The 25,997-nt window shown below is 36.1% G+C and overlaps 1 pseudogene; it reads right to left on the bottom strand.

The window, feature by feature from the left end:
* Positions 1–1,332: 1,332 nt before the first annotated feature.
* On the bottom strand, positions 1,333–2,586 carry LOC138895172 (uncharacterized; annotated as a pseudogene).
* Positions 2,587–25,997: the final 23,411 nt, after the last annotated feature.

Genomic DNA, 25,997 nt, shown 5'->3' with positions numbered 1-25,997 from the left:
TTTTCGTCTATGGCAAATTCTTCTTTATTCATTTTTAATCTATAGCTCTGATACCATTTTTAGTGTCCTTTCTAGTTTTATTTAATTTCATTTATAATTTAGTCAGATGTAAAAGCTTTTTCATAATATTCTTTTTGTAGTGGAATTAGTCTAATTATTTCTTTTAAGCTTTCTAATATATATTCTATATATTCTATATCTTGGGTTCTTTGATATTCTTCTATATTAGTTTTTACTAGATTTGTTAGTAATTTTATACTGTCGGTAGTTTGTTGCCAATATTGTAGGTATATATTATTCATTATGTGTTATCGAAATATAAATCTAATTCATATAAATCTATTTCTGGTATAATTAATTCTGTCCAATTCTGGTCCATTATTTCTGTTATTTCAAAGGTGAGTAATTTTTCATAAATTATTCTTCTTATATCATTATTAATATCTTTCAGTATATATAGTATAAGTATTTTATAACTAAGATTATCATCTATTAAGTAAGTGTTCATTTTATCATATGATTTGCTAAACATATTCCTTTTAATCTCTATGTCTATTATCCTTATTCATCATATTATAATAAGTTATTTTAATCATCTTTTCTGGTCACTACCATGATTTTCTGCTTCAATCAGTTACCCTAACAGCGCTTCAACTTTGTTTACTCCCCTAAACGGCCTCTCTGCCTACCGGTTTCAACCTTAGGATGCATAGTCTGGGCTTACTTATTCTTAGAATATTTTCATGGCAAACTTACTCAAGATAATTTCTATAACAGTACTATTATATGATGGATAATTATAATTTACATGTAAGAGATTATCAGGAATATATTAATTTAGCTACTCATGATTATAGTGTGACATACCTGTTTTTGTAAGTTCTTGATATCTCCTTGTTGATCCATAGCTTTCATATCTTCTTGTTTATCCATAGCTTTCCTGTATTTTATCTTTAAGTATATTTAGTAAGAGAAGAAAGAGAGAGAGAGAAGAGAGAATCCCTTGGCCTGAAGATGTAGCCTGTTTTTTATTCATAATCGAATGGCTATTTAAAGATTACAAAATGACTCTTACTGTTCATGAACGACCTTTACTGTTCATGAGACTGACTCTTACTATTCATGAACGACCTTTACTGTTCATGAGACCGACTCTTACTTTTCATGAATGACCTTTACTGTTCATGAGACTGACTCTTACTTTTGTAAAGTAAAGAACTATTTACTTTACGACTTTTACAAAAAACAAAATAACATTATTTAAAAAAGAAAAAGAATCTAAATCTTTTGCTTTATCTTGTCTGCCATAGTTTTTTGTCGTCTTCTTCTCGATTATTCCAGTTGTACGTCTGGAACAATGTTATCTTCTCCTTTGCATTTTGAGCATATGTGGTCTGGATATTTGTGACTGATTAGCTTGCAATATCTTGTTAACAGTTCTGGAGAAATGAAGTTTGTCCTTATAGCTCTTGTAGTTGTAGGTTGTTCTGGTTTTAAAAGACTTAAGACCCATTGTCTTAATTCCTCCATATCTGCTTCTCGTATTTCTCTGCAATTTGAATATATCATTGTTTGTTCTCTTGAATAATAACTCCAAATAGCATTCTGATTTAGGTAGTTGTTTGCCAGCTCATTTAGTATAGTGGATATTCCAATAATCCTTTTATTTGCATAAAAGTCTGGAATATTTATTTTTTCTATCTCTTCTTGTTCTTCTATTCTTTCTGGTACGAGCATTTCTCTTGTAAGTCCGATCTTGATAACTTGTATGATAGGCTTTATCTCTTCATATAATATCTCTGCTGTGGCTGAATAAAATCGTATATAGAATAATGTTCCTTTAGTTATTCTTTTGTATTGCATAAATGCTCTGTGTAGCTCCGGTATGGTAGCTATCTCCTGTCCTGTTTGTGTATATACAGTATCTAGTAATCCATAATTATAGCAAGTGGCTACTAGTTTTGCATTTGTATTTGGTAGGGCTATTAATTTATTGTATCCAGTTAGGTAATGGGTAATATAATCTTCATTTGGATTCTGGGTAGTTTGGGATCTTGGGTTTTTGTTTAAAAAGTTTTGTATTTTGTGTATATTGTCTATATATGTACGGGTTATATGGTTGTATGTCTTTTTGGCTTGGTTCAGACTTTCTTTGTAGGTATTTATCTGAGGTGGTAGGAATATTTCTTTCTGGGTATTTTGCATATTTTTCTGTACGAACGGTTTTGAAAATAAATTGTTCATATTTATATTTGTGTATCTAGGTTTAATCTATTCCTTCTTCTTTGCAGATGAACTGCTAGCTGTGCTGCTTCCTGCAACTGTATTTAACAAACTGTTATGAGTTTTTAGGTGTTTCTCAACGTCACCTTCTAGCTCTGGAATTTTAGAGACTTCCGATCGTCTTATCTCCGCATTTTTTGAGTCATGCTGCTGACTACTAGCTGTTTTTCTTATTATCTGTATCTCTTCATCCATACTTTTCACTTTCTTACAAAGTGTAGTCATGGCTAAGAGTAGATTTTCCATTGTATTATCTGCGTCGGTTTGGGTAGCTTTGTGTTGACAAGTAATCTGCAACAACATTCTTGTTAGTAGTGATTATTTCAATTGTAAATGTAAAGTTTAATATATTTAATACCAGTCTTTGTATTTCTTTTGTTGTAACTGAATCTTGTACTTTTCTGGTTATCCACCATTTTACTTGGGTATTATTTGTTCTTACAATAAATCTGTTGTAAACTATATATGGTTCAAATGCTAATAAACATTTATATAATGCAAATAATTCTTTTCTATTTATCTCCCATTTTTCTTGTGGTTCAGTATAAGATCCTGAATAATATCTGCAATGATGTTCTATTTTTTCTTTATCATATTTATATTTAAGAACTCCTCCATAACTATGATTACTCGAATCTGTTTCTACAATATAAGTAAATTTCTTGTTCTTATCTGGGAAGTATAATTTTGGTAGTTTCTTACACAATATTTTAATCTTCCTTATTTGTTCCTTATCTTTTTTATCGAACCCATATTCTACATCCTTTTTCAGTTTTTTCTGTAAAGGTTTTAGGTTTTCTGCTAATTTAGGTATATATTCTCTTACTTGGTTTACTAATCCTAAAAATGATTGCAATTTCTTTTTTGTATCTATGTTTTCATCAAGGTTGATTATTTTTTGTACTATGTGTGTTTGCATTTTTATTCCATTTTTATCTATTTGTATTCCTAAAAATTCTATCTGATTCTTCATAATTTCTGCTTTGGTTTTACTTAAGCTTATACCAGAGTTTTCTATAATATGTATGAATTTTTCTAATAATTTTATATGTTCATCTTGTGTTCTTGAATATAGTAATATATCATCTATATATACTATGCAATTCTCTAGTTGGTTAAAATAATTATCCATAAAATGTTGGTATCTTCCTGGTGCATTTTTATATCCAAATGGTAAAACATTCCATTCATAAAATCCTTGTGGTACTGTAAATGCTGTTAGTTTTTTAGATTCATCTTCTAGTTTTAGATGGTAAAATCCTGATTTACAGTCAAATTTACTAAAGTAATTATATCCTTGGATTTGTCTTATTTTTAATATCTTGTTAGGTATTGGGTAATTATATGTTTTAGTTTTTGCATTTAAATTTCGGTAATCTATAACCATTCTGCTTTTTCCTCTTTTTTGTTCACTATGTTTATTTACTATAAATGCTGGACTTGTATGTTTACTATTACTTTCTTGTATATACTTGTTATCTAATAATTCTTTTATATGCATTTTAAATTCTGCTAAATCATCAAAGTTATATTTAAGGGTTTTTGTGTTATTATACTATATTCTTCTATTAATTCTATTTTTATTTTTGTCTTATGTTTATTCCATCCTTTTAGAGGGTTATCATTATATAATTTTTCTAATTCATTCTGGATTATTTTTACTTTGTCTATTGTAAATATGATAATTTCTAATTGGGTAGTTGTATTTTTACTTATATTTTCTAATTTTTGTGTGATTTTTTCATTTCCTCGTATCCATTCTGTAGTTTTTCGTTGTTTATTATTTACTCTTTTTGCTCCTACTTTATTTTTACATGGTGTGGTAAACCACCAGTATGTTCTTGTTATTATGTGTGGGTATAATTTGTCTAAAAATGGCATTCCTAGTAACATATCTTTCGTAGTGAATTCAAAGTTATATATTTCTTCTATAGTTAGTATTTTATCCCATATTTGTATTTTTACATTCTTGGCTTTGTAGTTAATCATACTACCTTCATTATTAAATTCTGTTACTACCATAGGTATTTTTAATTTTTCCCATTTATCCGTTGGTAAACAATTATATTTACATATATTAGCTTCTGCCCCTGTATCTATCATTGGTGTATAGTATCTATTATAATATCCTTCTACTATGACTTTTGCGAGTATATATATTTTCATTCTTCTATTCTTTTTATTATTATTTTCTTATCTTTGTATGTTATGGTTAATTGCTTATCTCCTAGACTGTATGGTTTTACCTTTTCTAACCATTTTATTCCTAGTGTAATATTTTCGTTTTCATTTTCTTGACATATTTTAAATTGTATTATTAAAGGTATTCCTCCAATAATTATTTCTTTTTCTGTTATTTCTTCATTTATTATTAATTCTTTAGGTAATTCAGGGCATAATTGTTCAGTAGTTATTATTTCAGCTTCTGTTACTAATTCTCTTGTAATATAGTTTTCTTCTTGTCCTGTATTTATTAATATTTGATATTTTCTTTGTTCCATGATTCCAGTTATATAGTAGTGGTATGTATTTATTTTTTCTTTTGTGTTTTTTATTAAATTTTTTGGGATTATATATTCTCTTCTTGATGTACTTATTCTTGATGATGTTGGTGTTTCATAAGTTAATTGGTTTGGTATACTTGATGTACTTAATCTTTCTTTTACTATTTCTAAATCTTCTTCCATGTCAATTTCTTTATAACTATATTCATTATTGTCAATAACTGTAACTATTCTTTCAAACGGGTTTTCTATTTTAATTTTATTAATTTTATTTTTTGCTGCTATTTTATGTTTTGTTGTTAAGACGTATAGATTTTTACATCTAGCTATAAATATTTTACTTCCAGGTGTTAATTCTATTTCTGATATTTTCCAGTATAATACTAATGATTTATCTATATTCCTATCGTTTATTGCTATTGAATAATTGGCACTTATTATGAATTTGAATTTTTGGAATATGAGATTTCCTTTTATTGCACTTATTATGCTTTTTTCTATTGGTTGAATTATTCTATCATCTGCTAAATATATTTCTATAGGGGTATCTATTCCTTCCCTAAAACATGCTTTTATTAGTATTTCAGTTCCTCCTAGGCGTACATATTTAATTGGGTTTTTTGCCTTTATATCTTGTATTTCTTTATTTATTATTCTTTTGTTTATTATTGGTATTTTGGCTTTTCCTTTTGTATATTTACAGTCAATTATATGTTCTTTTTGGCTAACCACGTAATATTCTTCTTTTTGTCTTTTAAACCAATTTTTTATTGTAGGTACTTCAAATATTTTTTCGACACTGAGGTCTAATTCTTTTCCTTTTATTTGTTCAAATATATTATTATCAAATATAATTTTTTGTTTTCAGTATAATACTAATGATTTATCTATATTCCTATCGTTTATTGCTATTGAATAATTGGCACTTATTATGAATTTGAATTTTTGATATATGAGATTTCCTTTTGATGGAGCCAAGAAGGCCATCCTTTTGATATATATATATATATCACTACTAGAAATTCGGCAAAAACTGACCACGGTCGATCGACCAATTTTGGTCAGTCAAAAAATTGCCCAAAAAACCGATCAAAGTTGGTCGGTTTTTTCAAAATATTTTATTTTTTAATTTTGTTTATGAAACCGACCAACTTTGGTCGGTTTTCTTTGGCGCAAAAATGCGGAAAACTATTTTGAGTCCCGCGAAATTTATTTTTCAAGAAACCGACCAACTTTGGCCGGTTTTTCATTTAAAATAAATTAAAATTAATATTAAAAAACCAACCGAAATCGGTCGGTTAATTCGGCCGGTCATTTTCAAAAACCGACCAAATTCGGTCAGTAATTTTATTTTTTAATAAAACCGATCAACTTTGGTCGGTTATTTTCGTGCGAAAATACAATTAAAGAGTATAAATAAAATAAAAGACAGTCTTAAAATAAAATGCACTAATGGTCTAGTGGTAGAATAGTATCCTGCCACAGTACAGACCCCTTTTCGATTCCTAAATGGTACATTTTTTAATTATATAATTAAAACATCGACCAACTTTGGTCGATTTTTTCGGCAACTTTTTTTTTGAATTTAATTGGTCAACCAAATTTGGTCGGTAATTTCCGACCAACTTTGGTCGGTATGCCCTTCCGACCATCAAAATACCGTCCACACATAAATGGTCACATTTTGGACGGTTATTGGCCATTACCGACCCACTTTGGTCCGTTTTTTTGGACAGTTTTGTCCGGATTCCACACGTATATATATATATATATGCCACAACCCAAAAGTGATGGCACCTAACCTACCCCGCCATGTAAGGCAATTAACCACTAACCAATTCCAATAACAATTAAATAAGCAATAATGTAAAGAAATATCTGAATCTGATACATTCCCCAAGGAATCGTAGTACAAATCATGAGCTTCTAAGAATAGAGTTTACAAAGCTGGTATGAAATAAACACATCATCTGTTTGAAAAGTACATAAACAGTATTTTATGAATCTAGGCTACCATGAACAAGAGACAGCTACAACCGGAACGCAGGTACATCTTAAAATTCAGTTCCCAACGAACACAACAACATCAGCAGCCAACATGTGCACGCAAGGTGCAGAAGTGTAGTATGAGTACAACCGACCCCATGTACTCAATAAGTAACAAACCTAAACTTAGGCTGAAAGTAGTGACGAGCTTGTACGAAGGACAGGGTCCAGCTCCAATAACGAACAACAGTTCATAACAACATAAATCAAGTAATAAAAGAAGTAACTCGAAGATAAAATGCTCTGCTTAAATCATGATTTCTGAAAATAGTTCCGCCTTTCAAGTGTATCAGTGAAAACTCAAATCGTTTACCGAAGTTACCAAAAATATGAGTAAGTTTGAACATAGTAATTTTCCCAAAAATCCTTTAAATAATAAATAAAATATTTCATTTCCTTTCCAGATAGCTCGTGGAAAATGCATCACTATGCCCATATGCCAAAATGTGTGAGAAGTCATGAATGACGTGATACCATACAACATGAGGAAAATACATCTCTAAGTCTGTATGGCATGTGTGCATGTCAATGCAATGTATCTCAGTGATAACACCATATGCATACTCTCAGAGTATCTATTCACACAGTCCTCCTAATCACTCAATCCTCACATCCACTCAGTCCTCACAGTCACTAAATCCTCCCAATCGCTCGGCACTCAGCACTCGCACTCAATAGGTACCTGCGCTCATTGGGGTGTGTGCAGACTCCGGAGGGGCTCCTTCAGCCCAAGCGCTATAACAAGAGAGTCATGTCATATGTCAATAAAACATGTTGCTGCGTGCAGCCCGATCCCATAATATCCTCACCATCAGGCCCTCAACCTCACTCAGTCATCAATCTCTGTAGTCTCTCGGGCTCACAATGTCATGCAAAATCAGCCCAAAATGATGATATAATGAATCAATAAATAGTAAGAGAGACTAAGAGATGATATGAAATGAATGAACATGACTGAGTATGAAGTTACAATTTAAACAAATAACTCGACAGTAGAAATGACCTCAGTGGGTCCCAACAAGATAAGCATATAGCCTAGACATGGCTTCTAACATAAATCACAGCTCGAGAACTCTAGTACGTAGAGATTTCATGATTTAAGACAAGTTCAGGTAACTACACAGTACTACAGAAAATAACGGAGTCAGAGTTCACACAGTGCACGCCCACACACCCGTCACCTAGCATGTGCGTCACCTCAACACCAAACACATAATACGTATAATCAAGGTTCATACCCTCAGCTCCAAGATTAGAAGAGTTACTTACCTCGAACAAACCGAATCCAATGTCGAGCAAGTTAAACAATGCTCTAGAAATTCCATTCTGCGCGCATCAACTTCTGAATAGCTCAAATCTAGTCACAATAAATTTGATTCAGTCCACAAAATTATAGGAATTAATTTCATATTAAAATGCTAATGTCTTTCCACAAAATTCGAAATTACACTCCAAAAATCGCCAGTGGGACCCACGTCTCGGAATCCAACGAAACTCGCAATAGTGTTCTGAAAAGGAAAGGTGTCACCTTGAGGGTAATTTGGAAGGAACTCGGAGAAATAGGACAGTTTGGTAGTAGGTTGGATCAGCACGGTAATGGGCATGATCGGTTCTTTGGGTACTTATGGTGTGGTGAGTCTCTACAGGTGTTTCGTGGCAATGCTCACGGGTTTTGGCGACCCGCGTGGCTTGGTAAAGTTAGAGAGATTTAGTTCTGATGGTTTGGTTATGTGCAATTGGATTTCCAAGTGTTCTCAATGGTTTCTACCACAGTTCGAGGTGCATATTTCCTACTGGTGTGAGGAGCATGTTGCGTGATGAGATTTTCTCCTGAATAAGATCAAATGGAAGGTTCCTAGATAATTGAGTATGTAGTTTGCTTGTGACTAGGAGAAGATTATGATATTCTAGTGCTTTTCATATGATGGCATGATCGATGTAGTGTGTTGTGTGGGATCGTGATTTGCATGTGCAAGGTCACCGGTCAGTTTTGAAGGGAAGGACATAAATTCTTATGCAGCATGGACGGTTTCAGATGATTAGGTGAATGATATTATTACTTGGTATTGCTTGAGAAGGGTGTGCGTTTCAGAAGGCGCATTGTGTTTTGACTTACAGATGCTTCATTGGTATTGCGATGCTCGCCGAGTTGATCTATTGTTTATATTCAGATTTTTCTATGTGGCACGGAAGAATTATAGAGGTATTCCTCGCGGGGTGATAGTGTATGAGAGATGTGTTAGACATTAGGGAAGTGGAGTTGGGATCAGATAAGGTGATTCGTGTGTTCTATGGATTTAGGGACTAGGAATTCTCATAAGAAGATTGTTTCACGGTTATGGACTGTGAAGACGTGGCCAAAGTTAGCCAAAGTATAGTATGTGTTATGATTCAGTCATTGTGGAATTTTGGAGGGTTATTTATCTATTTGTGGATGACCAGAGTTGATTTGGGGCCCAAATGGTAGACCTTATGAGGATGTGCATTCTACACTAGGTCGGATTGGTTGAATCCGTACTGCTATTGTTGAACGATGTGCCATTCGGTGGAGTTGAGCTTATTCGTATTTTGATATGATCTATGTGCTACTCCTCTATGCTATGAGGGGTTGTGATTCATTGGTTATATGCACACATGGTGCGGTTCTATTTGGGCCTTATGGCGGAGTTTGAGCGAGATGGGTATTAGGGTGTTGAATGATCGATTACGCATTGGTTATGTTCTTTCCGGATTGTGGTATTGTGTTATTTTTCTCTCCGTGATTATGGTCATGCACCTTGGGTACTTGATGTCGAATTGCGAGTGGTTATTGATTTTGAGCATGGTGGCTGAGGTATTTCATATGGACCAGTGTTTGGATGAGGTCACGCATTATAGCGGGGTTATGTGATCCTTGGTGTTAGATTCGTGTGTTTTGGTTCTACTAGGTATGATGGGTTCATAGCATTTCAGTTGTGGTGGTACTTGTTGAACTTGCGGGGTGGTTCTCTCGTTTGAGTCATTTTCCATGATTGAGTACATATGGATTGTTGCTTATTGGTGCACAGATTGCACGTGTTGTGGCTTTAGGTTGTATTGATGTGGCATGTCACTAGAGTGGTTGTGTTAGATGAGATGAGGTCATTGGACCTGGAATGGATACTATCGGATTTGATTACAGCTTTTATGGAGGATAATATCGGAAGTCAACTTAGAAATTGGCTATAGTTCTTGTCGAAGGAGGGAGAGTTCCATGACTTGTTGGTCTGATAAGTGGTTACGAGTTTCTGCGTGTTTCTTTCATCATTGGCAGTGTACTAAGGTTTTGAATGAAGTTTTATTTTATACGAGGTTTATTACTGGTACTGGGTTTTCATCGAGCAATTATTGTGGTCAGAATTATTGCCATAAGTATTTGAGTTACGTCGCATATCATGTGATTGCATCTTGGGTTATGGTTATGGCTTGATATAGCCTGTTCAGACTTATACAGTGTGTAAGTGTGAGATTCGGGTCTTATAAGAAATTCCAGATATTGGAAATTGGATTCTGTGATTTATGGGCTAAGGTTGAAGTAAGGATCTTCAGTATGTTGTGTTGTCGGGCCTATATGAAATAGAGTGATATGGGATCACCCCCGGTTATGTGCATGGTAAGGTTACACGACGGTTTGATGGCTTGGGAACAACTCTTGGAACGTTCGAGGACGAACGTATGTTTAAGTGGGGGAGAATGTAACAACCCGATCGGTCGTTTCGAGCTTTTACACCTCGCTCGGTAGTTTGAGGGCATGTGTAATTCCGTATGATGTATTATCACTTATGTGTATCGTAGATTTTGGTTTTCAGGTTATTCGGAATCGATTTGGAATAATGAATTTCATGGTTTATGCTTTAAGTTGGAAGAGTTGACCAAGTTTGACTTTTGTGAATATGACCCCGGAACGGAGTTTTGATGGTTCGGTTACGTCCGGATGGTGATTTTGGACTCGGGCATATGCCCGAATTTACATTTGGATATTCGTAGAAGAATTTGGCACTAATTGGCGAAAGTTGGAAATTTGAAGACTTGGAAAGTTCATAAATTTGGCCGAGAGTTGACTTTGAGGATATCAGATTCGGATTGTGGTTTCAAGAATTTGAATAGCTTCGTTATGTCATTTGGGACTTGTGTGCAAAATTTGAGTTCATTCCGAGTTGATTTGATATGTTTTGGCGCGAGTTTTCGAAGATGAAAAGTTCAAAGTCCATTAAGTTCGATTTGAGGTGCGATTCATCGTTTCGATGTTGTTATTCATGATTTGAGGACTCGAGTAGGTCTGTATTATGTTATGGGACTTGTTGGTATGTTCGGACGTGGTCCCGAGGGGCTCAGGTGAGTTTCGGGAGAGGTTCGTATTTTGTTTGGATCATTTTTGGCTAAAGTTGTTGGTGGCAGATCTGGTGTGATCGCACCTGCGGCTGGGTTGCGCAAGTGCGATGGTCGCAAAAGCGACAGAGGAGTCGCAGAAGCGAGGTGTGAGCTGGTGATGAAGACCGCAGAAGCGAAAGTAAGGGCGCATCTGCGTGTCCGCACAAGCAAGAGACTAGCCGCAGAAGCGGCGTGTGGCGCAGAAGCGAGAGTTGTTTGTCGCACCTGCGTGTGCGCAAAAGCGGGGAAAGCTCCATTGGTGCGGAAGTTTGGTCTTCATAGGACTTCGCAGAAGCGGAGGTCGCAGATGCGACAATGTGACCGCATATGCGGAAATGCTGGGTAGAAGCTATATATCGAGGTTTTGGTTCTTTTATCATATTTTGAGATGTGGGACTCAGATTGAGGCGATTTTGGAGGCAAATTTCATCACAAGGATTGGGGTAAGTGTTCTACACTCGGTTTTCATTATATTTCGTGATTCCATCTTCATTTTTGGCAATTGGATTATGGGCTTTAAAGAGAAAATTGGGGATTTTAGCCTAAAGTTTCATAGAATGAATTTTTGAGTTTTGAATGTCGACTCGGAGTCAGATTTTAGTGAAACTAGTATGGTTGGACTCGTAATTGAATGGATTGTCGTATTTTGTGAGTTTCATTGGGTTCGAGAAGCGGGCCCTGGTTGGGCTTTTGGGTCGATTTTTGATTTTTGATTAAGATTCGACCTTTATCATTTGGAATTATTTCCTTGGGCTTTATTTGATGTATTTGAGTTGCTTTTGGCTAGTTTCGAGCCATCCGGAGGTCGGTAGCGCGGAATGGCAATTTGGAGCATTGCTGGACTTGCTCGTTATTGGAATTGGCTTGTTCGAGGTAAGTAACACTTCTAAACTTGATGCTGAGGGTATGAAACCCCGAATTACGTGCTATGTGTTTGGTGTTGAGGTGACGCACATGTTAGGTGACAGGCGTGCGGGCGTGCACCGTAAGAATTGTGGCCTGGTTGATTCCATGGCACGTATAGTGGACTTATCTTGTTGATATCTATGTTTTCATCATGTGATAAAGTAATTAAGCTGTTAAACATGCTAGAGATCATATCTAGGTTATATGCCGGTATTGTTGGGACCCATAGTGGTCGTTTCTTGTTGTTATCTTACTGATTTCATTGATATTTCGTACTCAGTCATATTCATTCATTTCACATCATATCAAAGTCTCTGTTGTTATTTATTGATGCATCATATCATTGTTTTCGGGCTAGTTTTATTGATATGGTGAGCCCTTGATAGAGATTGGAGAGATTGATGACTGAGTGAGGCCGAGGGCCTGACTATGAGTGACATTTATGGGATCGGGCTGCACGCCGCAACGGTTATACTGATTTATGATAGCGCTTAGGCTGAAGGAGCCCCTCCGGAGTCTGCACACACCCCCAGTGAGCGTGGTTGATTTATATTGAGGGATGGATCTTCCCTGTACATGGATCTTGTCCGAAGCATTTATACCTGGGGATGGATCTTCCCCACGGGCTGGATTGGCCCTACTCGGTACTGAGTGACTGATGGTCAGTTGATGTATATATTCCGGGATGGATCTTCCCTGAGCTGGATTGGCCATATACATTACTGAGTGATTGATCATGATGAGTGGAAAGCGTGAGACAGTGAGATTGAGTACTCTGAGAGTGTGAGTACATGAGTTCATCTCTGTGATCCATTGCATTGACATGCACACATGACATACATGCATAGAGATGTATTTTTCCTCATGCTGTACGATATCAATGTTACACACCATATTGTTTTTGTACGTGAAAGTACGCCATAAATAAATTGGTGAAAACTCGGAAATGAGATATTACATCCCGCATTTTTGTACTTTAAAGTTTTGTCGTAAGTTAATCGACGTAAGTTCGAGAATGATATTATTTTGGAATTATAAGTATTATGCTATTTCAAACAAGTGATAAATAGTTTCGTTGAAGTTTGACATTTTGGGATAAAATACGGTCCGAGCTATAATACCCCGTATTTATGGACTAATGCCATACAAGGTACCACATGACCATGATAGCAAGATGTATAAAGTATGTTAAAAGTGAGTAGTATTTTGAGTAACTTGAGATAATTCTTGATTATGTGAATAATTGGATAATTATTGGTTAGTGGGAGATTAATAAGTTAATCAAGATATTAGTGAATAATTAATTAAAATTATGGGTAAGCTTAAAATGCCTCAACGTGGCAGCCAAGGGAGTAGGTAATAAGTGACTCTTAAGTCACACTTTAAGGTGGCAAATTAGTGAGCTTAGTTGGCTTAGTCACCATACATAGTGGGGCCCACTCTCTTTGATAAAAGGAACCATCTTCCTACATTATTAACGAGAAATGACAATGTCCAACGTGAAATGCTACAAGGTCCAACATGAAATTCTGAAGGGATGATGCTACAAGGTCCAACGTGAAATTCTCTGAAATACTACAAGGTCCAACGTGAAATGCTAATTCAAAGAAAGCCCGGTACAATCTTTCTCAAGAATATCATACGAATATTTCCCTACTTCGATCCGCCGTTACGTGTTTTTGCAAAAGAGAATCGGTTCAGGTATGTTAAGGCTATCCCTTCTTTCCTTTTGGCATGCTCTATACGACACAAACAAATGCACAATTTCTATAAATGACTCTATTCATAGAAATACTAGAGATGCTTATGTTCTTGATTCCCCATGTTTCATATTATTCTATCATTTGTTCATGGGTCTCAGAAAATACATAAGTTGATAAAGTTTATTTCATGATATTAATCAAAGGCATAATGGTCCTATGACGTTCCGAGAGATTTTATTGACGTATTTCATATGCATTGCATTCATTTATACATGAACATTGACCCATGACCAGATGGCGTTATATACCCGTATATATATATACATATATATATATATATATATATATATATATATATGGAATATGGGAAAAGGTACATATATATATATATGGAATATGGGAAAAGGTTACGGCATTATATACGCACCACCACATGATCAGCTGGTATATGTTGATATTTGCCTACAGTGGCCAAGATGATATGATGGGATGCCCTCGGAGGCTTGATGATGTTATGTGTCACGCCCCAAAAATCGAGGAGCGCGACCGGCGCTCAACCGAGTGAACCCGACCGAGCAAACCTATTAGATTCCTTCTACCCAAACTCATTCATGAATAAAGAGAATATATGTTTCCCTTAATTAAACTATAAAGTGGTCATGTCTGCAATTACCAATTTCTTACCAATAATTTCATCATTTTTAAAGTCTCAAATGGACAAGTAATACAACCACAACATAACATAGTTTGTCTTTCCCCAACACCAATACACAACCCACACTATGTCTACGGAGCCTCTATGGATAAAGAAGAGTACAATGATAATGCCGGCAACAAGGCCCCGGCTATACCTCAACCATAATACATAAAGATCAAAAGATACATGACCCCGGGATGAAGTGGGGCTCACCAAATCAGATGGGAAGAAGGTGTACTGCTATCACTGATCAATGTCTCCTGCTATGGAACCACCTGCATCTATTTAATGATGCAGCGCCCCCGGCAAAAGGGACGTTAGTACCGTCGAATAGTACTAGTATGAAAACTAAACACAAATTTAAGAATTTAGAAATACAAGATAATTATGATGAACCAGTGCGGCAATAGAATAATATAGATAACTGTCTCAACCATAGCAAGCTTATTAAAAGCTATCAACAACATTTATAGGATTTAAGATGAGATCCTATGTAACCATCTTCACACAAAGCGGCCTCGCCGCCTCACCCGATGTATGCAGGTGGAGGTGTATATACAATACCACAACTCTAATCAAGCGGCCCTACCGCCTCACCCCAATGTATGCAGGTGGATATATAACCACAGTACTAAGAACTTACACAAAGCGGCTATGCCGCCTCACCCCAATGTATGCAGGTGATGGTGCCACAACAATACCAAAACTATACACAAAGCGGGCGTACTGCCTCACCCCAATGTAAACGGGTGGAGGTGCAGTCCCACAATATCATAATTCCTACACAAAGCGATCATGCCGCCTCACCCCAATATATATGCGGGTGGAGGTGTATCACAATCATGATCTCTCTACCATAATCCCCACACAAAGAGGTCATGCCGCCTCACCCCAATGTATGCGGGTAGAGGTGTATCGCAATCACAATCTCTACACAACTTGGCATAATACCTTTCACATAAATCACGACTAGAAATTATAACATGTGGATACGTAATCCATAGTTTGGGACCTATCCTCAATTTATAATGCAATATGATAAGAGCATTTGAAATACGAATTGAACATATATCTTTATCACAAAGTTGATCGGAATACTCGATTTATAATCAACATCTCGGAACTCACAAGGATAATGAGAATTCGAACTCTTAAAGAAGAGTTTAGCCAACATACCTCACTTGAGCTTCCTTACACTCTAAATGTTCCGAAATTCTTAGCAACTTCAATCTATTTTAGAAATATAACAAATTAAACCAAATTTAGGAAGATGATCATGGTTCTAGCTCATTTGAGGATTTTATCAAACACAAGATGTGCATTAAGGTTTCAATATCCTTTTATGGAGGATTCCATCATCCCACAACCCAACCTTTACCATTTTTAGCTCAACAATCTTTCTACACCCCTTGATAACACATGCATGTACAATAACCAACCCTCTTGCCTAGAAATTATCTTGCTTATTATCCATTTCTACACAAAATTTGAAATTGAGGGTTAGGGTATAGAATCTTACCTCTAGGATGAAGACCTAGTGAGTTTCCCTTCTAAATCTTCCAAAACTTGGGCAAGAATTGACGAACAATTATTGGAAAACACCTTCTCACTCTAGGGCACCCTCTCTCACTCTAAAATGTTAGATTATCTCTCAAAAAATGGCCCAAAACGTGTATTTAACGAAGTAGGGTCGGGTTTTAAAAACCCAAAAATGAAGCTCCGGAATAGGTTCTGCGATCGCATATGCGACTGCACAATGGTTATGCGGACCGCATATCGGTCGCATATTGGTGTCCAAAGTTGGCCAAAAATCTGTCTGTGTATGCGGTCCGTATAACTGTTATGCGATCGCATAATGCACTGCAAAACAGTTATGCGGTCGCATAATCGACCGCATAATTTTCCCGGACTGGCCCTTCTCCTGCTCACTTCTGTGGATATTATGCGGCCCGCAGAGTGATTCTGTGATTGCATAATGGACCGCAGAATTACATTTTTCTGCCAAAAATTTTCCTTTTCATTCTCGTGCATTGTTCAACCCAAAAAGTCCTAGCCGCGGCGACATTTATACCCAAAAAGTTATAGTATGAAATGAACGCATATACCCATGCATGGTATGACATTTATACGCATATGCATGAAATTACAAGTATTAAATGTTTCACAGAGCTATTCAGACATACATGTCGAGTCTTTTACTCCATGTTTTTCTCATGTCTATTGTTTACTAATTTTCATTCCTTACATACTCGGTACATTATTTGTACTGATGTCCCTTTGCCTGGGGATGCTGCGTTTCATGCCCGCAGGTCCTGATAGACAGGTCGGGAGTCCTTCAAGTAGGCTATCAGCTCAGTGGAAGATGTTGGTGCGCTCCATTTGCTTCGGAGTTGCTTGTTTGGTCAGTATGATTTAGACGTGTATTGTTTGGTATGCGGGGCTCTGTCCCGACCTTTATGACAATTATGTATTCTTAGAGGCTTGTAGATAGATGCCATGTACGTAAAAGATTGTATGTCCTTGTTGCCCTATGTTCAGTGTACGAGTGGTTATTTTGGTCTTATAGGCCTGTATGTCTTATGCATAAGTTGATATTTCATGTGGTATTCTACTTATCTCACGGCTGCCCCTTCGGCTTAGTTATCTATGATAGTAAGGTATAAAAAGATACGTTATGTTGGTACTCAATTGAGTAAGGCACCGGGTGCCCGTCGCGGCCCATCGGTTTGGGTCGTGACAATCACGTCATTCATGACTTCTCACACATGTTGACATATAAGCATAGAGATGTATTTTACGCTTGCTATCTGGAAAGAAAAAATGGAACATCTTATCTATTGTTGAAAGGATTTTTGGAAAAAATTATTGTTTTCAAACTTACTCATAATTTTGGCAACTTCGGTAAACAACTTGTGTTTTCACTGATATAATTGAAAGGCAGAACTATTTTCAAAAATCATGATTAAGCTGAGCATTCTATCTCTGAGTTACTTCTTTTATTACTTGCTTTACGTTATTATGGACTGTTGTTGGCTATTGGTGTTGGACCTGACCTTTGTTCCAGCTCGTCACTACTTTCAACCTAAGGTTAGGTTTGTTACTTATTGAGTACATAGGGTCGATTATACTCATACTACACTTCTGCACCTTACGTGCAAATGTTTGTTGCTGATGTTGCTGTGATCGACGGGAGTTGGAATTGAAGATGTACCTATGTTCCGGTTGTAGCTGCCTCTTATGCATGGTAACCTTAGATTCAAAAAAATCTATTTATGTACATTTTGAACAGATAATGTATTTATTTCATACCAACTTTGTAAATTCTAATCTTAAAAGCTCATGATTTGTACTACCAGTCCTTGGAAAATGTATAAGATTCAAATAATTTCTTTTACTTAATTATCTTATTAAATATTATTAGAAATGGATAGTTATTAGTTGGCTTACCTAGCGGGTTGGGTTAGATGCTATTACGACTAGGTGGATTTTGGGTCATGATAGATCTTCAAAACCTTTGCATGGGGGATATAAAATAAAGTTGTTTTACATTGAATTATGAAGTTTTAATCAAATACAAGCTAAAAACGTCATGCTAATGTAGCGTGAAGTTGTTTCACGTTCAAGCTAAAAAATTCATGCCAAAACATGCTTAAGTGTTGTAGTATGCTGGAGTTTTTTAGTTCATTTGCTAAAACTTAAGACTAAACATACTTAAGCTTTTGTTCCTGCAGTATGTAATTTTCTAAAGAATTTTAGCTAATGCATGTTGAAGTTATTTAGTTTATTTGCTAAAATTTCACCAAAACATGTTGAAGTTTTGTCCTGCATTTAACAGTTTTGTCATGAGCTTTTTCCTAAACTTCAGTATAAACAAGTTAAAGCTTTTTAGTTCATTTGTTAAAACTTCAGGACAAACATGCTGAAGTTTTTTAGTTCCAAACAAGCTGAAGTGTTTTAGTTTATTTTCTAAGACTTCAGGACAAACATGCTGAAGTTTTTATCATGCAGTATGTTAATTTCTAATAAATTTTTGCTAATGCATACTGAAGTTATTTAGTTCTTTTGCTAAAACTTCATACCAAAACATACTGAAGTTTTGTCCTGCATTCAACAGTTTTGTCATGAGCTTTTTCCTAAACTTTAGGACAAATATGCTGAACTTTTTTTGTTCATCTCATAAAACTTCATGCCAAAAACATGTTGAAATTTTGTAGTATTATGCTGAAGGTTTTCCTTGTATTATTTTCTGAGTTTAAAGAGAATTAGTAATAAAAAAAATACACAAAAAGATTAAAATAAAAACATAATATTTCATTAAACAAAATAAACAGAAATTAAAATTACATAAAAACATAAATAAGATAATAACCCTTTAAATAAAAGGATTGCACAAAAATTACTAAAACATGCTGAAGTTATTTAGTTCATGCTGAAATATGTTGAAGTTATTTAGTTCATTTGCTAAAACTTCATACCAAAACATGCTGAAGTTTTGTCCTGCATTCAACAGTTTTGTCATTAATGTTTTCCGAAACTTCAGCAGAACAATGCTAACATTTGTTAGTTCATTTGTTAAAACTTCAGGACAAACATGCTGAAGTTTTTGTCCTGCAGTATGTAATTTTCTAATGAATTTTATCTAATGCATGCTGAAGTTATTTAGTTCATTTGCTAAAAGTTCATACCAAAATATGATGAAGTTTCGTCCTGCATTCAACAGTTTTGTCGTGAGCTTTTTCCGAAACTTCAATATAAACAAGCTAAAGTTTTTTAGTTCATTTGCTAAAACATCAGACTAAACATGCGTAAGTTTTTGTCCTGCAGTATGTAATTTTATAATGAATATTTTCTGAACTTCATACTTAAATTTTTTTTGTTCATTTTCCTAACACTTGACATTGAACATGCTAAAGTTTTCATTCTGCAGGATGAGTTCGATTTGCCTTGTTATTACTTTCAATGGGAGGTGGACTTTTGATTATAAATACTTGGATCATGATACAAAACTTATTCTACTTAATAAACAAGTATCATTCAATACTTTCTTGAAAAACATTAGTGAAGTTACAGATTTTGATTCAACCAAATATTCACTTAAAATATGGTTTGATATCAAACTAAATACAAGTAAAAGGATGCTTGTAACTTCAGATGAAGAACTCGGAACCTGTATATATTTGTTAACAATTGATTCAGCCTTCAAGAATTGCCATTTTGTCGTCGAAAAAATACAACTACTTTATGACAGTATAGCTACATCAGAATCTGTTGCACATACAATAGATTCAGAACAACTTGCTGATTATCAACATAAACTAGAACAGCCAATAATCGAAGTAGACAATGAGGGACAACCTTCTAACATTACAGTTGCTTCAGAATATGGAACACTGCAAGAATTACCTGCCGCTACAATAAATTCATACCACTTTGGTGAGGCCCAAGAAGAAGAAGGACAACTGATAATGCAAATAGACAACCAACACACAATCCAACAAAAATTTTTGTTATCTCCTGCAATGACAAGCAACAACGAAGATGAAGAAAATATAGAAATTATACTGATAACATCAGCTACAATTCAAGAAAATGCTGAAACTTCTATTGTTTCTAAGAAATCAAGAAAAATAGTGAGGAGAAAGCTGAAAGAATCTCGACCATGTAAAAAACTTAGGCACGATGCATTGCCTGAGGAAGTAAAAGTAGGATCAATTTTTAAGAACAAGAAGAGCATGACTAAATTTTTCTGTAGCTTGGAGATAAACCAAAAAGTTGAATTCACCGCTGTTAGATCATGTTCAAAGAGATACGAGCTGAAATGCTTCATGGAGAAATGTGGTTGGAATGTACGTGCTACCAGAATAAAATATTCTGTATTTTTCAGGGTGATAAAATTTCATAACAACCATGAATGCTCGGTTGATGCATGAAAATCAGATCAAAAGCATGCTACATCAAATTTTATAAGTGAGCAAATTTTAGAACATGTACGGGATAAAAAGATTGAGGTTACACCAACCTTTGTACAAAGTGAAATGAAAAAGAAATTTGGAATTGACATTGGATATCACAAGGCATGGCGCGCAATTCAAAAATCTATTGCTTGCATAAGAGGAACAGCGGAAGAGAACTGCCAGATTCTTCCTTCATACCTACACATGATGGTGTTTCAAATGTTCCTATTTGAAAACTTCACACCTTATGATTTGTTTTTTTGTGTTTCACCTGTACAGGTTTGCTTACACGTTCTTTGCTCGTGCGACATCAATAGCTGGTTGGTGTTACTGAAGACTCATGAATGCAGTTGATGTAACATTTTTAAAGTTAAAATATCATGGTGTTCTATTTGTTACTGTATCAAAGAATGCAAACAACCAAATCTTTCCTCTATCTTTTGGTGTAGCAGATTCAGAAAACAATGATGCATATATTTGGTTCTTCGGGGAAATGAGAAAAGCAATTGAAGTCTGCCATGAACTGGTTTTCTTATTAGATAGAATCCAATCGATTGCAAATGGGATTAGACAAATTTATCCTGAAGCTCACCATGGTATCTGCCTCTATCACTTTGAGAAGAATTTAAAGCAAAGACATGCAAAAAGCATGGTAATAAATCCTTTTCAAAGTGCTGCAAGGTCATATAGACGTGAATATTTTAATCAATTAATATCACAAATCAAAAGTGTTGATAAGAAAACATACAATTACAAAATGGAAGAGCCGCCAGAGAGATGGGCTCGATCGTGATTCCCACGACGACATTATGATAGGCTGACAACAAACATGGTAAAATCAACGAATTCCGTATTACTAAAAGCGAGAGAGATGCTTGTTTTAAGAATGCTAGATTTCATCCAAGAAAATTTGGGAGAGTGGTTTTATGAACGGAGAAAAAAAGCACATGAAACTTTTCACAAAGTATCAATATGGGCAGAAGAAGAGATGAATAAGAAGATGGACTTGGCTTGCAAAATGTTTGTAAGTATATTTATTAACTTCAGAATTTACCAATGCATAATCACTTCAGCTTTTAATGTCTGCTGCAATGATTTACTGCTTACATATAAAAAACTTCATACTTTCTCTTTTTGAAGCAATAATATACTAATATTTTTTTTTTACTTTTTTATTCCTTCTTAGGTGTCCAGCCTTGATTCAATGTTGTTTAGAATAAATAATGAAGTAATGAAATTCATTGTGGACTTAAAAAAGAGAACTTGTGAATGCTTAGAATTCCAACTTGATGGATTGCCCTGTCCACACGCAATTGTTGTTATCAATAAAAGATATTTGCAGAAATCTGATTAATGCTCTGTCACGACCCAAAATCCAACTAGTCGTGATGGCACCTAACCTAGCCCGCTAGGTAAGCCAATTATCAACTATTCAATTCCAATAATAATTATTGAAGCAATTTAAGTAAAGAAAAATTTTAATCCTACACATTCCCCAAGAACTGGTAGTAAAAATTATGAACTTCTAAGGATAGAGTATACAAAGCAGGTATGAAGTAAATACATCATCTGTTTGAAAAGAACATAAATCGAGTTTTATAAATCTAAGGCTACCATGAACAAGAGGCAGATACAACCGGAGCGCATGTACATCTTTAGATCCATCTCCCAACGAACACAGCAACATTAGCAGCCAACACGGATAACTCACGTGTGGCACGGACAACTCACGTGCTATAGTATCAATATTTGGATCAGCACGGACAGCTCACGTGCTGCACGGATAACTCACGTGCTATGTAAAGCCTATAAGCCTGCTGCAGGCGGGCATTCCCAATCCACATAATGATAATAATATATATAAAGCCAACATGGACTGCTGTGGCGTGCAACCCGATCCCTAAAATATCCTCACAGTCAGGCCCTCGGCCTCCCTCAGTCATCAATCTCTCAAGTCTCTCTCTCATGGGCTCACAATGTCATGAAAGTAGCCCGAAAATGATAATATGATGTATCAATAAATAACAACAGAGACTGAGATATGATATGCAATGAAATGAATATGACTAAGTATGAATTTTCAATTTAAAACAAATAATTCACAATAATATGACCTATGTGGGTCCCAATAATACTGGCACATTGCCTCAACATGATTTTTAATATGATTCTCAGATAAATTTCTCCAACATATAAAACTGCATAGAAAATGCCAAAATTATTTGACTACAAAATTCCAGGAAAATAATTACTACACAATTTCTATGGTGCACGCCCACACGCCCGTCACCTAGCATGTGCGTCACCTTCAACAATTCACATAATGCGTATATTCAGGGTTCATACCCTCAGCTCTAAGATTAGAAGAGTTACTTACCTCGAACGAGCCAATACCAATACCGAGCAAGCCAATCGATGCTCCAAAAATTCCATCACGCGCGTAGCGACCTCCGGACAGCTCAAAACTAGCCAAAAGCAACTCAAATACATCAAATTAAAGCCCGAGGAAACAATTCCAAATGATAAAGATCGAATTCTTAATCAAAACTCAAAACCCGCCAAAAGTCACGCTCGGGCCCATGCCTTGGAACCAACAAAAGTCACAAAATCCAACAACCCACTCAATTACGAGTCCAACCATACTAGTTTTACTCAAATCCGACCCCAATTCGATGTTCAAAACGCAAATTTTCATATTATGCAACATTATGCAAAAACCCCCAATTTATTCTATAAAATTCACAATCCAACTACCAAAAGTGAAGGTAGATTCATGAAATATAACCAAAATCGAGTAGAGAACACTTACCCCAATTCATATGGTGAAAATTGCCTCAAGAATCGCCTCAATCCGAGCTCCATAGCTCCTCAAATGAAGAAAGAGCCAAAAAACTCGATAATATAGCTTCTGCCCCAGCGATTCCGCATTTGCGGACAATTCGTCGCATCTGTGACCACCGCTTCTACGGTAAAAACTTTGCTTCTGCGAAAATAGCCTTGCCCAGCAACCCCCGCACCTGGGGATATCAAATTTTGCTTCTGCGAAGATTTTCGCACCTGCGCTTCCAATCTCGCATTTGCGCGCACGCACATGCGCTACAAAAATCCGCTTCTGCGGTCTTCCTCACCCATCCTCTTCTTGCTTCTGCGACTCCACTAACGCTTCTGCGACCATCGCACCTGCGCAATACCAGTCGCAGGTGCGGAACACCATAACCAGCAGCTTAGCAAAAATCCAAAATGCAATGAAATGATCCGAACCTCGTCTGAAACTCACCCGAGCCACTCGGGACCACGTCCAAATATATCAACAAGTCCAATAACATAACATAGACTTACTCGAGGCCTCAAATCACACATAACAATATAAAAATGACGAATCACACCTCAACTCGAAATCAATGAATTTTGAAACTTCAAACTTCCACAGCCGATGTCGAAACCTATCAAATCACGTCTGATTGACATCAAATTTTACACACAAGTCACATTCGACGTTACGGACCTGCTCCAACTTCCGAAATCGGAATCCGACCCCGATATCAAAAAGTCCACTCCCGGTCAAACTTTCCAAAAGTCAAACTTTCGCCATTTCAAGCCAAATTCCACTACGAACCTCCAAATCACAATCCAGAAGCGCTCCTAAGTCCAAATTCATCAAACGGACCTACCAGAACCATCAAAATTCCAATCCAATGTCAAATGCTAAAAAGTCAAACTTGGTCAACTTTTTCAAATTTAAAGCTCCCTAGTTGAGAATCATTATTCCAAATCAGTCCCGAATAACCTGAAAGCCAAAACCAACGATTCACACAAGTCAAAATACATCATACTGAGCTACTCACACCCGTAAACTACCGAGCAAAGTGCAAAAGCTCAAAACGACCGATCAGGTCGTTACAGCTCCCCCACTTAAACATATGTTCGTCCTCGAACGTGTCAATATTTGTTCCCAAAACCATCAAACAGCCGTATAACCTTACCATGCACGTACCCGGGGGTGATCCCACGTCACCCTATCCCATATAGGTATGATAACACAACATAACTGAAATTTCTCAATTCAACCTAGTCCATAAGCCTTAGAATCCAATTTTCAAGCATCAGGAATTCCTTATAAGATCTGAATCTCGCAACCTACATGCTGCATAAGTCTGAACAAGCTGTACCAAAAGCCGTAACAATAACTCAAATACCATATAGCTCAAATGCTCGAAGCAATGATTTCTAATCACAGTAGCTGCTCAAAACAACCCAATGCCGGTAATAAACCTCATATCAAATAAGACTCCATTCTAAAATCTTTGTACACTACCGACGATGAAAGAAACACGCAGAAACTTGTAACCATTCATCAGATCCACCAGTCGTGGAGCTCCCTCTCCTTCGACAAGAACCATAGCAAATATCTAAGCCGGTTATCGATATTATCCTTCCAAATATACCACAATCAAATCTGATATCACCCATCCTAGATCCGACGACTTCATCTTATCAAATACCAGCTACTCTACTGACATGCCACACCAATACTATCTAAAGCCACAACCCGTGCAATCCGTGCACCAATAAGCAACATTCCAGATGTACTAAATCACGAAAATGACTCAAATAAGAGAATCGTACCGCAAGCTCAATGGGTAACACCACAACGCGATGGTAAGAACCCATCACACACCGTAAAATCATAACACATGAATTTAACACAAAGGATCATATTTTCACATAACTCTGCTGCAATGCGCGACCCTATCCAAATACTGGTCCATATGAAATACCTCAAGCCACCCTACTAAAAATCAATAGCCATGCGCAATTCGACATCAAGTATTCAAAGTGCATTACCATAACCACGGAGAAGCAAATGACACCATGCCACACAAAACCTGAAAGAACATAACCAATACGCCATCAATCAAGCAATACCCAATACTCTTCTCGCACAAATTCCGCTATAAGGCCACAATAGAACCGCACCATGTGTGCATACAACCAACGAATCACAACCCCTCGTAGCATAGCATAGTAACTCACAAAACCTATCAGAACACGAATAAGCTCAACACCAACCGAATGGTACATCCCTCAACAATAGCAATATGGAGCCAACCAATCCGGCTCGGTGTAGAATACACATCCTAATTGGGCCTACCAATGGACCCCTAAATCAACTTCGGGCACTCACAATTAGTTAAATAAACCTCCGAAAGCTCACAATGACTGAATCATAACACATACTATCATCTTGCTAGCTTCGACCATGACATCACAGTCCAAAACCATGAAACAATCCGCTCCTGAGAACTCCCAGACTCTAAATCCATAGAACACGCAAATCACCATAGCTTATCCCAACTCCACCGCCAGAATGTTTGACACATCTCTCATACACGATCATCCCACAAGGAATACTTCTAAAATTCTTCCGTGCTGCATGGCAAAATTTGAATATCAGCAGTCGATCAACCAGGAGAGTGTCGCAATACCAATGAAGTATCCATAAATCAAAACACAT

The sequence above is a fragment of the Nicotiana tomentosiformis genome, chromosome 7 (genome assembly GCF_000390325.3).
Source record: "Nicotiana tomentosiformis chromosome 7, ASM39032v3, whole genome shotgun sequence".
Taxonomy (NCBI): domain Eukaryota; kingdom Viridiplantae; phylum Streptophyta; class Magnoliopsida; order Solanales; family Solanaceae; genus Nicotiana; species Nicotiana tomentosiformis.
This window is presented reverse-complemented; position numbering and strand designations above follow the sequence as displayed.